Raw genomic sequence first — 16351 nt, 5'->3', positions numbered from 1 at the left:
AGGTACTACTTCCAGGTTAGAGGAGTCTGTAACCTGAAGCGTCTGTAACCCGAGGTACCACTGTATTCCAAATGCGGTTTCACCAAAGATTTGTATTATGCCAGCTCACTTCTTGGTCCTACCACCTGTTGTCCTTCTGAATTTGCTCTCACAATAGGTAGTGATGGCCACCAACTCGGGTGGTTTTGTAAGAGCTATCAATGGCTGCTAGCCGTGATGGCTGCATTTGCCCTCCAGTGTCAGAGGCTGTATGTCTCTCAGTGCCAGTTTTCTGGGGATCACAACTGGGGAGAGAGCAGTTATACTCTGGCCCTGCTTTCGGGCTTCCCATTGGGACACTTGGTTAACTGCTATGAAAACAGAGTGCAGAAATAGATGCGATCCAGCCAGGCTCTTCCTATGTTTGGTGAAACAATTAATGTCTCCAAAATATGCCTGCTTCTTGGGAGAAAAGCAATGACAAACGTAGACAGCATCTTAAAAAGCAGAGACATCACCTTGCCAACAAAGGTCCGTATAGTTAAAGCCATGGTTTTCCCAGTAGTGATGTATGGAAGTGAGAGCTGGACCATAAAGAAGGCTGATCGCCGAAGAATTGATGCTTTTGAATTCTGGTGCTGGAGGAGACTCTTGAGAGTCCCATGGACTGCAAGAAGATCAAACCTCTCCATTCTGAAGGAAATCAGCCCTGAGTGCTCACTGGAAGGACAGATCGTGAAGCTGAGGCTCCAGTACTTTGGCCACCTCATGAGAAGAGAAGACTCCCTGGAAAAGACCCTGATGTTGGGAAAGATGGAGGGCACAAGGAGAAGGGGACGACAGAGGACGAGATGGTTGGACAGTGTTCTCGAAGCTATGAACATGAGTTTGACCAAACTGCGGGAGGCAGTGGAAGACAGGCGTGCCTGGCGTGCTCTGGTCCATGGGGTCACGAAGAGTCGGACACAACTAAATGACTAAACAACAACAATCTCCCCTCCCACATCTGTTGACGTCCCAGGCCACATTGCTTCAGAAACCAGTTCAGGACATGACATTGAAAAACAAATGATGAGGTTGGTGCCCATTAGGACTGGTAGGGTGGAAGATAGAGAATGTAACAGTAGGGGGAGCCAGAGCCAATGACATGCAGAGCCAACTCATTCAGTTTTGTCCCCGCTCTCTTTCCTTCTACATTCCACAAGTGGCAGCACTGAGACTCACGAGGAGGAGTAAACTGACAAGTAGTGCAACTCCCTGGACTGTTTGTATGTAAGAATGCAGGCAGGCACTGTCTGGCTGAGGGCAGGCTGAGGTTGGTGGAGGCAGAGCCCCACTTACCCACATAGAGCAGCCTTCCCTGTAAAAGCAGGCTTCTAGGGTATATCCCCTAGATATACCTGGGGAAATATGTTGAATGCAATTCCAAACAGAGACATTAGAGAGCAGCATTCACCCATGTAGAACAAAACTCTTTCTTTTAAGTCCAGAAGTTTATTTAGGCATGCACATTGAGACGTTCCCCAAATACACAATCACTGGAGGGGTATTTTTTCATACTCTTCCTTCTCTCTCCCCCACCCCCGATTCATTTGTCTGAGCAACTTCCAAAAGCAGTTCATGGTAATATTAAAAAGAAAGACTGATTTAATGTCGGGGAGAAGTTAAACCAAGATGTTGCATCAAAGAGCTAAAACTTTTTGGTGGTTCAGGGAGGGTAACAAATAAGTCTACAAAATCTCTCAGCCTTTTGCCTAAGCACTGTGGGGCAAGTTGGATTCTAAGAACAACCATCTCCCGGGAATCCCCTATGTCTGACATTTAGCAAGCTTCATAGGTTGTAGTTTCATTCTCTTAGGTTGAATGCAAAAATAATGAAAGTCACCATCAAGCAAATTATCTAAAATAAACAAATGTATTATTTGGGATCCTTTTCAGCTGAAATGCAGTGTACAAATGCACCAATCTGTTTGTTTGTTTGTTTGTTTGTTTGTTTGCTTGTTTGTTTAATAAAAGTATTTCTACACCACAATATCATTAAAATATCAGGGTGGTTCACAATGTTAAAACATAAAGCACAAGTGACCTGTAGAGTACCTTCCATTAACTTGGGTGGCTCAGATGGGACCTTAAGTGGACAGGGGCAGCCTAGCTGCTATTGTCTACACCATACCCTCCAACATTTCTCCCATGAAAATAGGGAATGCCATTCCATAATGATAATTTTACTATTTATACCCCAAACATCTTACAGGGTTGCCCTAGCCACTTCCAACATACAGTATATAAAAACATAATATTTTTTTTAAAAAAACTTCTCTATACAGGATTGCCTTCAGGTGGCTCATGGGTCAGATAACTCCTTATCCTCCAACGTTTCATCAATGAAAATTGGGATGTCCTAAGGAAAAGTGGGACATTCCAGGATCAAATCAGAAACCAGTATGGCTTCTCTAAATCTGGAAAATAGGGACACTTGGAGGGTCTGCTACACTCCAGCGACTTCTAGGTTGGATTACTGCAATGCATAAGGATGCCTTTGAAGACAGCTTGGAAACTGCGGTGGGCTGGTACAGAATTCAGCAGCCAGAGTGTGGACTGGAAGCAGGAGGTTTGAACGCATCACACTGATTCTGGCCTGACTACAGTGACTGCCAGTTACCGTATTTTTCGCTCCAGACCACAAGACGCACCTAGTTTTTGGAGGAGGAAAACAAGAAAAAAAATATTCTGAATCTCAGAAGCCAGAACAGCAAGAGGGATTGCTGTGCAGTGAAAACAGCAATCCCTCTTGCTGTTCTGGCTTCTGGGATAGCTGCGCAGCCTGCATTTGCTCCATAAGACGCACACACATTTCCCCTTACTTTTTAGGAGGGAAAAAGTGAGTCTTATAGAGCAAAAAATACTGTAGTTTCTGGGCACAATTCAGAGTGCTGGTTTTGACCTGCCAAGCCCTTTGCAGCTCAGAACCGGAACTCCTCAAGGACTGCCTCCCCCCATATGAACCAACCTGGACCCTGCAACCCTCATCTGAGGCCCTTTGTGTGCCCCTTCTGAGGAAGGTATGGAAGGTGGCATCATAAAATCAGGCCTTCTCGGTGGTGGTTCCCCATCTATGGAAAGTTTTCCCCAGAAAGATACGCCAAAGGAGCACTATCATTGTCACCCTTTAGTCACTTGGTAAGTTTGTTTCTGTTCTCCCAGGCATTTCTCTCTTAATTGTTATTCATCTTTTAGTTGGGTGTGGATGTAAATCTTTTCATGTATTTTGATTTGGTATTTGATCAGACAAATTCACAGATAATAAGGCTATCGATGGCTGCCAGCCATGACAATAGCTATGTTCTCCATCCACTGTCAAAGGCAGTACATCTCTGAATGCCCTTTTGCTGGGAATCACAAGTGAGGCGAGTGCTGGTTTAGTGGTTAGACCTGGGAGACCAAGGTTCAAACCCCACTTGTCATGCAGCTTAGTGGGTCACTCACTGCCTAACCTACCTCACAGGGTTGTTATGAGGAGGGAAGAAGAACTTTGAATGCCACTTTGAGGATACCTTCTCGCCAGGCTTAGAAAAGAGGGTGGGGGACAAACAAACAAATAAATACGCTTGGTTGGCCACTGAGAGAACAGGATACTGAATCAGAGGAGCCCCTGGCCTGATACAGATGGTCCTTCTGATGTTCCTTCTGATATGTAGAAATAGAGAAGTGGGGGTTTCTCCTTTGCTTGCCTGTTTAAAAGGTAAAGGGACCCCTGACCATTAGGTCCAGTCATGACCGACTCTGGGGTTGCGGCGCTCATCTCGCTTTATTGGCCAAGGGAGCCGGTGTACAGCTTCTGGGTGATGTGGCCAGCATGACTAAGCCACTTCTGGTGAACCAGAGCAGTGCACGGAAACACCGTTTAACTTTCCACTGGAGCGGTACCTATTTATCTACTGGCACTTTAACATGCTTTTGAACTGCTAGGTTGGCAGGAGCTGGGACCGAACAACGGGAGCTCACCCCATCGCGGGGATTCGAACCACCTACCTTCTGATCAGCAAGCCTTAGGCTCTGTGGTTTAATCCACAGCTCCACCTGCGTCCCTCTCCACTTGCCTGTTTACTCATGTGTATAACTTTGCACTGAGAGCAGGGATAACATGAAGTGAAACGCTTTCACCTTGAGGCCTGCATATCAGGTATCACCATAGCGAAGTTTTCCTCTATCAGGAAAAGCAAACAGCAGGTTTACGAAGGAAACTATTAAAGCTATGACAAGTAGAGGTGTCCACATCCCCCTCCATACTTAAATGGATATTACATGGCAAAGGCATGTTTGTTCCTGTATCGCTTTTGCAACATGCGGGGGGGGGGGGGAATGTATTAGTCATTACAAAAGCTGCATTTCAAAGTCCGCTTTGACCGGCACAGGGAAATACAACTGACCTTGTTGATAGGAGGAATGTAGCACTCCCCACTCTCCTGTTCTTATCTTCCTGTGTCAGCACCATAGTGCGGTATGGGTGGAGAGAGAAACCTAGGTCAAAGAGTTGATAGTGGCCCTCCAGACTACTTGGCCCTCAGGACTCTCCCTAGGACACACCCCTTCTCCCCTGGTCACACCCATTGCTGGTACTGCTTCACACCTTCCTTGAGTGTTTTTGCCTGGCTGGGATGTGCCCTTGAGGTCTGGGAATGCTCTCCTGGATGGAGAATAGAGAAGGGTGTGTGTTGGCTTAGTTGCTTTCTCCCAATGTATCACACAGACAGTGCATGACAAAGTCCCCCAGTCTCCTTTTAAAACCATTTAATCTAGTGACCACCACTGTGTGACCGGTTCAAGTCTGGCTGGCAGACAGCAGTTCTGAATACTTTCCAGAAATTGGGCTTTGCTCCTCAAGCCCTTCTAAACTTGGGCCTGGGCCAAGCAAGTTCTGTGGTCAGGTAAAGAATCATGGACACAGAGAGGCAACAGGACTGCTTGAGGTACCCCGATTATATAATCGTAGACAATGAGAGGTATGTTGAGGCCCCGGCAGCATACCTCCATTTTCTCATATCAAGAAACATAATCATCAATCAATCAATCAATCAATCAACCAATCAATCAAGTTTATTAAATTTGTGAGGTCCATGCCTTTACACAAAATACCATAAAACATTATTAAAAGATAAACAATAAAATTATAAAAATAAGCTATATCAAGAAACATAAGCTATATCAAGAAACATAAGAAGGGCCTTTACTCTAGCCAGAAGCTCGGCTTTGCCCTCGCTGGTTTTGGAAGGAGCTTTTGGAAAAGTCCCGTATGCCCAGAGACTTTGCGCCTGCCCATTAGTCCTGTATGCTCAGAGACTTTGCACCTGCCCATTAGGGGAAATAGGAGGCCCCAAACATTTATTTTTTAGATGTCCCTTTTATGACGAGGTACACAGAGATACCATTGGCCCCCAGCTGGTGAGGGCCAGTTTCACTATTACGCGCTGTGTAAAGAAGTGCTTCCTTTTTTTAAAAAAAAAAGTGCTTTCTTTTGTCTCTCCTGAACCTTTCAACATTCAGCATCAATGGATGATCTTGGGTTCTAGGATTATGAAGGGAAAATTATTTGAAAGGAGGCTGGTCCGGTGGGCCCATCCAGCACTACCCCACCAAGTACAATCTGCCCTGTGCAGTCCCTACCAACATGCCTTATTTCTTAGAAGCAGTCTCAGGGGGTGGTCCCAGCTGCCAGCTTCCTCCTCATTCTTACTGCCACTGTTGCCTTTGTGGAACTCAGCAGGAAAGAAGATGGTGACAAAATTAGAACTACTTGGTTCTGCTTGTCATTGGCTCTGGCGCCACCTACTGTTCACCTCCCTGTCTTCCACCCTACCACTCACAATAGACGTCAGCCAGCACTGCTTAACTCCATTGACTTTTCCACCACCATCAATATTGACACTGTATAAATATAGATTACCCTATTCTTGATTTACTTTATGCTGTTTTTAATATTGTATTTTAAATTACTATTTAAATTACCTCCCCCCCCAGCCTTTGGGACCTTATGGTAAATGGTGAGTAATAAATTCAATTAATAAAACAACAATTTTATATACTTATATCTTGTTCCCATATTTCCTCATGGAGCAGTCGGTCTGGCCCCTTCATCACTTTGCTTGCTCTTTTCTGCTTTTTTCCCTCACCATGACAATAGCCTTTTTGCAGTGTGGACCAGAACTTTTTGCTGTATTCCAGGTGTAGTCACAGCAGAGATTTGCATAAAGGCAACTTTTACTTTCTGCCCCTTTCCTAATGATCCCTAATATGGGATTCACCCTTTTCACAACTGCCATATACTGCAGCAGTGTTTTTGTCCCGTTGCTCGGTCCCTGCTCCTGCCAACCTAGCAGTTCAAAAGCACGTCAAAGTGCAAGTAGATAAATAGGTACCGCTCTGGTGGGAAGGTAAACAGCATTTCCGTGCGCTGCTCTGGTTCACCAGAAGCGGCTTAGTCATGCTGGCCATATGACCCGGAAGCTGTATGCCAGCTCCCTCGGCCAATAAAGCGAGATGAGCACCGCAACCTCAGAGTCAGCCACGACTGGACCTAATGGTCAGGGGTCCCTTTACCTTTACCTTTACCTTTACCTTTACCTTTACCTTTACCACTGTTCTCTTTTCAAGATTTGGAAATAAACCATGGTCCCAAGCTCATCATAATGCGTCAAAAAATGGGGATCCATCACAATGAGAGTATAGAGGGGCTCTCTCAGGTGCCAGAGAGACTCTCTCAGTTGCCTTGACTTACGAGGAGGCGGTGTGGGTGGAGAGACAAAGGCTGAAGGGAGGGGGAGGAAAGCAGGCAGAAAGAGAAGTAGGCAGAATAAAAAGGCTGACATTGATTTAGAATGGATCTGCAGCTTCTGCCTGCATCTGTCTCCGGAAGCTATGGTGGTAGAGGCTGCAGGTCCATCCCAACCTTTTTCTGCTGCCTCCACCTGTTTCTGTCTCATGGCTTTGTCTTTGTCCAAGCTCTGCTCACCACCTTTTGCTCACAGCTAGTGACTGACATCTTATTCCCCAGGATGGGAAGGCAAAGAAACCTTAATCTGTTTTGGTTTGCTCGTTATCTGGTTAAACATAAAGAGCATGAAAATTGACTGTATCTTTGTCTAAACCTAGTAGTACTTACTGGGTGAGGGGAATGGTATTTTTTAAGTTAGCGTTTTCAAGTTTTTTTTAATTTAAAGACTAGTTGTTAGTTTTAAAAGTGTGTTTAGTTAAGTTTTAGTCTCTTTAGTTTGATGACTAGAAATAATGTTCTTTATGATTTGAGTATTAGTATTCAACAGAAACAAACCCCCTGGGTTTACTCTCCTATGAAATAATCTGGCTATTTGCTGCAGAGGAAATTGCTCTTAAAAGAGAATCTGCCATAAAAGTTGGCAATGCTAAAAGGGAGGCAGAGAATTTATAGGTGGACGGCTTTTCAAACAATGAAGTTATATAATCAGGGGTTCAGATGCTGACTGGTACAACCTGGACTTCCTAAGCATCAAAGCTGTATATATATGAAAGTTCTACTTTCTGAATAGGGAAGTTGGGTGGGGGTAAAGGTGCTTTTTGGAAAACCAATGTGGGCTCAGTCCTCTTTATGTTTTGTGCCCCTGCTTATCTTTGGGAAGAATCTGCAGCTCAAGGACACCTACTCTGCATGCAGAAGATTCTAGGTTCAATCCTTGGCACCTTCAGGTAGGATTGGGAAAGACTCTCTCTTAAATCCTGGCAAGCCACTGCCAATCAGTGTAGACAACAGTGAGCTCGGTGGACCAATAGCCTGACTTGTGGTGTAGTGGTTAAGAGCGGTAGACTCGTAATCTGGGGAACCGGGTTCGCGTCTCCGCTCCTCCACATGCAGCTGCTGGGTGACCTTGGGCCAGTCACACTTCTTTGAAGTCTCTCAGCCCCTCTCACCTCACAGAGTGTTTGTTGTGGGGGAGGAAGGGAAAGGAGAATGTGAGCCGCTTTGAGACTCCTTAAAGGGAGTGAAAGGCGGGATATCAAATCCAAACTCTTCTTCTTCTTCTTCTTCTTCTTCTTCTTCTTCTTCTTCTTCTTCTTCTTCTTCTTCTTCGGCTTCTTTGTTCCTAAAATGTTACGTGAAGGTTCCATTTTTACTCTGTGTTTTTGCTTAGCCTCGTGTCACATGTTGTGGAGCATGTGTATGACTGTGTGTGTGTGTGTACTTCACACTCGATCTTAAAAGCATGCTTATGAGAAGAGGGAACTTTTTCAGGAGTCAAACCAAGCCCTGCTCAGAAAATGTTTTTAAACAGTTGATTCATGTCACACCAAAGGTTGTGCAAGGATGAAGTGCAACTGTGTGTGCCTGAGTGTGTCTTTCTACGTGTGGTGCAGCCAACATGAGAGGGCAGGATCTGGAACTTCCATACTTGAGTTTCTTCTTGAAATTCATAAGTTTCGCCTAGTGCAGTTACTCTGAGTTATAGGTTGGCAACTATGGAAGGACACTCAGCAAAATAAGTTCCTCACCTCACAGCATTTAGTCTGGTGGGCACTTCTTCAAATAATGGAGAAGAAGAAGAAGCATGATGATGGCAATGGGTGTAGACTGAATGGACTAAAAATTTTCAAATTTATAAAATCTCAGTCTCATTCTGTAGTGCAGTGACAAATTCAGAAGTGCAGGGTCTGGACCCTTTATGATACTGCCACAACCCTTCTTAGATTAGACAATACTGTAATCTAAGATTATACAGTAATCTTATAATGATACAATAATAATAATAATAATAATGAGGGATGCATTGCAACAATCACTGTATATCTCCTTGTGTTGCCTTTCAGCTAGATCTTTTCTGTGCATGTACATGGGCAAATGATTGGGAGTGTTCCAAAAGGAGTGACTTAAGCTGTGATTTCTATGAAGTTCCATCATACCTAACAGAGCTTGCACACCATGCTCTTGAAAATGGAGCTCCTTGTGTTTTCAGTGATCCTAAATGCTTAGACTTGAAGTCTCTCAGCCCCTCTCACCTCATAAAAAGCTCCCCTTTCATGCTGATGGATTCAGGGACCCTGCTGAAGGTATAGTGGTGGGTTGCTGACACCTTGCAACCCCATAACACAATCCCACTGGTCTCATTTGCATGTATGGAAAGAAGAGGGTTTTGTTTACATGAGAAGGAGAAGGAGAAGGAGAAGGAGAAGGAGAAGGCAGAGAAGGAGAAGGGATATTCTGAGAGTTTGTACCTTTTCGATTATATGGGCTTCAGAATTATCATGTGGCCTACGTGCTCTGTGTGTGGTATAAATTCCTGCATTTAGAGTAAACAAGCTTTGTCTTACTGATTCCAACAGGCCATAAATTATACCCAGACTGGCACCAGTGTCTGTTGGGAGGAAATGTGTTCTCTGAGGGGACTGATAATTACTAGTTTGGGAGTTTTTCCAGCACCACAGATGACTTATCAATACTTGGCCTCCTTGTAGTTTCTGGAGTCACAAAGTCTGGTCTGGTATTCTGTGTCACAAACAGAGTGAGGGTCCCAGAGGGGCTAATACCACACTGCAACACAAAACAAGACTGGTGCCTTGTTCCATCAAAATGAACCAAAGAAAAAGCCAGGTCCAGTCACACACCCTTGCCAAAATCGTTGTTATCCTACTGCCAAAATATAAATTGTAAACTCTCTGGGACAAGGCTCCCCTCTCTGGCCAACCCTATCATAAGACTTGGTGCGAACACCACCTCAAGCAGAAATGTTGGGGTATCATGAAAGGGCAGCAAATGATTAAGCTTTCTAATTTGTGAAAATCTCTGTGGTGGATTGTTTCCATTAGGACTGGTAGGGTTCAAGGCAGGAGGCCAACAGTAGGGGGAGCCAGAGCCAACAACTGTCACAAACAGGTCAAGGATAGACATAGCCAACATTTTCTAATTATGTCATCTTCCTCCACACTGAGTTCTATGAGAGCAACATGGAGACTGAGGAGAAGGAAATGGACAGCTAGTGCCACTCCCTAAACAGGTAGTAAGAAAAAAAATGCAGGTAGGTGATCATATGTGGGAGAGTTGAGACAGCAGACTGAAGCTGATGGGGCAGGGAAAGGTGCTTGTGGGCCTTTCTTAGATGTTCCTGATCACCTGTATATACGTATTAGAAATGTATAGAGATTAGGTCCCTCCTTCATGTTAGGGTAACATGCAGTTTAATGGTAACTGTCTCTCCCATTAAACAGAGTGAGTGCCTGCCTCACGTAGTTGATTCTGTGTGTCAGAAAGGGCAACAAATTATTGTTGTTGTATAAGGAATTGGTTGTGCTCTTATTACCTGTCACCAAGTTTACCATCACAACACTGGGGACACTTATTTTACTGCTTTATTTTATTTTATTTAAATTTTGGCACAACAATATCACTTTACTGTGTTTTTCAGTGATACAGCGTGAGACTCTTAATCTCAGGGTTGTGGGTCTGAGCTCTACATGGGGCAAACGATTCATGCATGGCAAGGGGCTGGACTAGATCATAGAAACATAGAATGATAGAGTTGGAAGGGACCCAATGGTCATCTAGTCCAACCCCATGCAATGCAGGGACCTCAACTAAAGCAACAGATGGCCATCCAACCTCTGCTTAGAAACCTCCAAGGAAGGAGAGTCCACTACCTCTTGTGGGAGTCTGTTCCACTGTCCCTCTATGATTCTATGATTTCTTCCTTTGCCTTGAGATATACTGTAATGTGGAAGGCAATATTATAACAGGAAAAGGAAGATGAAGAAGAAACTGCATTTCTGTACTGTTTTGCATGATCTCCCTTTGAGTTGTGTCAGTTGGTTTATATTCCAATTGTGGAAAAAAGTAAAGTAAAACTTGTGAAGGTGAGAATAAATTAAAGAGCGGCAAATCATCATCATCATCATTCTCTCTTTACCGACAGGAAGGAAAGAGGAGCGGTTGTTGGAATTTCTGGCTCAAGTGCCAAAATAACCTGATTGCTTTTGTGTACTCTGTACTTTGCTTTGGGGTAAGGTAGGGGGTGGGAAGCAATCATTTTGCTACTTCACCCCAGGCAGCAAAAGGGCAGCAATAAGGCTCCGTAAAGCACTATATACGCTAAAAACACTGTGTAAAGAAGAACATCAGTAACAAAGAACTACGCAAAGGCGTGTTGCACCTCGTGACAGGTTTGCCTTCCTGTCTGCATGACATAATTCCAGAGAAACCTAGAGAAACCAACTCTTGACTTGCAAGAGACAGTCACTCATACCAGGAAGTGAGTGGATAGCAATGCAGCAAAGGTTGTGGAAATTTTCTAAGAAGAAATTGAGCAATGAAAGAAAAGGAAGTCCAAAAACAGAGGTTCCTTTCCTCTTCCCTTCCCAATCCCATCCTGGCAGGTAGTGGTGCTATAAAAGTTGGACTTTGGGACAGAGGTCTGGGCCCCATTCAGTAGAATGTGTAGCAGGGCCAACTAATGCCATAGGGCCAGCTTGCTACATTTGGTAAAGGCAAATTAAGTAAAACACAATGTGGAGCAACAGCACAGGGGTGGGGACCTTCAGATATGGCTGAACTACAACTCCCATCAGCCCCATCATGCATACCAAAGGCTCCCCATGCCTGTAACAGCACATTAAGATTGCTGGACTAGGACCTGGGAGACCAGGGCTCCAATTCCCCACTCAGCCACAAAGTTTACTGGGTGATCCTGGGCCACTCACTGTCTCAGAACCTAACCTACCTCACAGGGTTGTTGTGAGGATAAAAAGAGAGGGAGAAGAATTCTGTATGCCACCTTGAGTTCCGTGGAGGAAAGGTGGGACATTAATATAATAATAAATAAATATAAGCAAACAAACAAACAAACAAACAGAGAGCCAGTGTGGTGTTGTGGTTAGCATGCCAGACCAGGACCTGGGAGATCAGAGTTGAAATCCCCACTCAGCAGGGCTGGGTCTTGGTAATATGACCCCTCCTCCCAGCTTAAGCCGGTCTTTAGGAAGGAGGTGTCAGGCTGTGGCAGGGTCCTAGAGCCCTCCTACCCCCCAGTCCCAAAGCCCAGTAAGTGCTTGCCCAGCTTTGGGAAGAAAGAGGGGGGACTTTAGGACCCTGTCGGAGCCCTCATGCCTATTTCCCAAAGCTGGGCAAGTGTCTACCAGGCTTTGAAAATGTGCCCTCCTTGGCTGGCTGCCCAGTGTGTCTGAACCACTCACACTGCCCTAAATCCAGCTCTGCACTCAGCCATGAAGCCCGCTGAATGACCTTGGGCTAGACACTGGCTCTTGACCTAACCTACCTCACAGGCTTGTTGTGGGAATTAAATGAAGACAGGGAGAACCGTATACACTAACCTTGAGCTCCTCAGAGAACAAGGTGCAATATAAAGCTGCCAGGGATTGAAGCTGTGGCCCTCTGCATGCAAAACAGCTTCTCTGCTGCTGGCATATACTGTAGCCCTTCCCCTTACATCTGGTGGCTCAAATATCCTAACTGATTCATTGATGGCAGGATCAAAATTGGGTAACAGTTTCACTGGAACAAATTAAAATGTCACAGAGATGTGGAAAGCTTACCAGAAATATGGAGTGCCAGTGTGGTGTAGTGGTTAAGAGCGGTAGTCTTGTAATCTGGTGAACTGCATTCGCTTCCCCGCTCCTCCACATGCAGCTGCTGGGTGACCTTGGGCTAGTCACACTTCTCTGAAGTCTCTCAGCCCCACTCACCTCACAGAGTGTTTGTTGTGGGGGAGGAAGGGAAAGGAGAATGTTAGCCACTTTGAGACTCCCTAGGGTAGTGATAAAGCGGTGTATCAAATCCAAACTCTTCTTCTTCTTCTTCTAATGATGAATATGTATATTTTTAAAAAGTAGAAAAAATAGGCTAGATCAAGGTTAGCCAACATGGTGTTTGTTTTTTTGTTTCTTTCATGTATAATGTGCTTCCTATAAGGCATCTTGAAGTGACTTAATTGCATATATAAAAACCAGTGCTATTTTTCTAGCAAAATAGGTGTTGGAACTCACCATGAATACCTCCCTTGTTCTCTTATAATTGCAATGGCACCCATTGCAGGAAACTCAACCAAAGCATCCCTGATAGATGGCCATCCAACCTCTGCTTAAAAACCTCCAATGAAACAAATATGCATTAAACCATTATTGTTCAAAACAAAGGGACAGTAAAATAAACATGCATAAACCATCATGATTCAAAACAAAGAAAAATCCAATAAAATTTGAACAACAAATATAGGGCTTGATCACAAATGCTTATGCCATGATAAATCTATCAGTTTTTAAAGAGACTTTGCTTGTTCTTTATTATGAATAATAATTTTATACCTCTTTTAACTGGTTACAAAACCAATTAACAACATGAAACAAAAGAGAGTAATGATTCCAAACAAGACTGAGTGTCCACAAGTGTGGCGTGTTGGGTTGGCGTGTTGGGCTGTGACCTGGAAAGCCATGAAAATCCCTGACCTTAGGTCAATCACCCTCTTTCTCAGCCCAACTTACCTCACAGGGTGTTGGGAGGATAAATTAGGAAGGGGGAAATGATGTACACCACCTTGAGATTCGGGGTGGAGTTGGGAGGAAGGTGGTATATAAAAACAAAACAAGCGGTTAGTAACAGACAGCATAATACAAAATACACGGCTGAAAATAAAACCATAAGAATATAATCACACTAGAGCTCAACACTACAATTGATTGTGTGCCTGAGATGGTCTCCTACTATATCCTTGAGAAGTAAAAGTACCATATTTTTCTGTGTATAAGACGGTGTTTTTTTTTGCTAAAAAAAAATAGGCCAAAATTGGGGGTCGTCTTATACATGGATAGTGAATGCAGAGTCAGGCGGGTGTGATTGCGGGCTGCGGCAAACAGGCATGCATGCGGGCTCAACAACTCCCCCCCCCCCAAAAAAAACTTAATTTTCAGAAGGAAGTTGGCTAACTTAAAAGCTCAACAGGGCTTGACCTCCCCCAAAATAGGGGTCGTCTAATACACGGGGTTGTCTTATACATGGAAAAATACAGTATTGTGAGTTTGGAGGGAGTTGGTTCCCTAGATCCAGAAAGGGTTAAAATCTAATGGGGGATTCAATTGTTGGACTAGCCAGGCCAACTTATTGGTAAGGTCTTAAGTACAGGGTTCCTTAGTATACAAAAGGAATCTGCTTTATGCCAGGGGGCACGTGTGTGGGCGCCCTACTTCATCTGGCTAGCAGTGAGAAAGATAAAGGCAGACTGGAGTGTGAGAGAGAGCTGGGCTAGAAGCCTGAGAGCGAGAAATATGCTTGATTTCCCTCCAACATTTCTCTGACGAAAATAGGAATGTTCTATTCCATCAGCATCACATTTATACTCCACCCATCTGACTGAGTTGCCCCAGCCACTCTGGGTGACTTCCAACACGTATAAAAACACAATAAAACATAAAAACTTCCCTATACAGAGCTGCCTTCAGATGTCTTCTAAAGATTGCATAGTTACTTATCTCCTTGGCTCGGGGGCCGCATAACTCCACACCCTCCAGCGTTCCTCCAATCAAAATACGGACGTCCTAAGGAAAAGCAGGACATTCCGGGATCAGATCAGAAACCAGGACAGCTTCTGTAAATCCGGGACTGTCCCTAGTGAAGATGGTCACTTGTTGGGTCTGTGATTTCTGCTTGAGTCCAAGGCTGCAGCTATGAGAGAAGTAAGACCTTCAGGGGTGTTAATGCTGGGAACCCCTGCGTTCTAGGCTCAAGTTGAATACATGTGTAAATAAAGTGTTAAGTTGTGGGTTGACATAGCAGGCGGCACAGCGATTTCTCCAAGTAGCTCTTTATTTTGTAAGCTGGAATAGAACTGACTGCAAACAGCTCAGCCGGCCTGCTTTTATAGGCAGCCGGCTGTCAACATTGTAACAACAACAGCCCAGAGTTCCCGCCTAAAATAACTGACGTGGACCTGAGTGAAAACTGTCTACAGACCTGAGTGAAAACTATATACAGTATCCCCCTGCTGGCCCAGGGTGAAACTTCACTACATAACATAAAGCATATATCCTAAAGACACCACTGTCTCTGCTGCCCCTAATTCCAAGGAAATGTAACCCTAGGTAAGTGCCTGGAACCCCTGGAATCTCAAACAGCTTGTAGGTTGGAGTAGCGCACAGCAGCATTGAATAAAATGAATCTAGCGTTGTTGATTCCGCTGAGAAAGAGAGAGACAAACAAACTTAAGAAGAAACTGCTGGAACAGGCTAATGGCCCATCTAGTCCAGGCTCCTGTTCTCACAGTGTCCAACCCAGTGTTGCCTGTGAATAACAAAATCAACCCATACTGATCATGGGACAAGTCCCAAGGAACTCATTATGTCTTATTTCTGTTCAGACATGGATAGATTGTGCCACATTTCTCCACAACCTCTCCCATAGCTGTCAACTTACAGATTTGAAAAGAAGGGACCAGCAGCCTTGAAAATAAGGGACCAGCAGCCAAAATAAGGGGCCTGCAGCCTCACCTGTTCCAGGCACTCCAGTCTTCCTGTCCTCCTGCAGTCTGGTCAAACTCATGCTGGTAGCTTCAAGAACACTTCGAGAACTTTGTAACCAGAGGTTCAACTGAATAGAATCTGAATCACATGCACCACAAGGCCTATGCAGCCTCACCTTAAGATGGCTCCCCGGCCTGGCTTTGCACTGCAAAGTTTGCAGCAGCACATGCAACAAAATGGCGTCCAGCATTCAAAAACCCCCTCAGCTTGCATTAACTAGCCACACACAAGGATGCAAGCTCCATCCCCCAGTCATTCTTAGACTTCTTATTGGGTGAGCAACACAGCCAAGCAACACAGTTGGAGCCTCCCTCCTCACTGGCTGGCAGGGAGGGAGAGGAGCTGTTTCCTTTGAAATTTAAGGGACATCCTTTAAGGGACATTTAAGGGACATCCATCAATAAGGGACAGCAGCGGGACATGGCGCTGGAATAAGGGACTGTCCCTTCAAATAAGGGACACTTGACAGCTATGGCCTCTCCTACCACAACTTTAACCTTAATTATTGTTAAACCCAAAGACTCTGTGGCAGTGGCGTAGCGTGGGGGGTGCCGGGGGGGGGCCCGGCCGCACAGGGCGCAACATCTGGGGGTTAGGGTTAGGGGGCGCAAATCCACGGATTAGTGGGCGCAAATTACTTGCCTTGCCCTGGGTGCTGACAACCCACGCTATGCCACTGCTCTGTGGAGACAGATCTTCAATATTTAGTCAACTGATCAGTAAAATGAAACAATTTTTAAAAAATCAAACAACACCAGTTTGGATAGACTGAAAGAGTGTCCTGCATGAATTAGCTAGCCAGTAATATTTTTGTTTTTGAGTGTTTTTG

This window comes from Podarcis gaigeae (assembly GCF_964106915.1).
Source record: "Podarcis gaigeae genome assembly, chromosome: Z".
Classification (NCBI taxonomy): domain Eukaryota; kingdom Metazoa; phylum Chordata; class Lepidosauria; order Squamata; family Lacertidae; genus Podarcis; species Podarcis gaigeae.
This window is presented reverse-complemented; position numbering follows the sequence as displayed.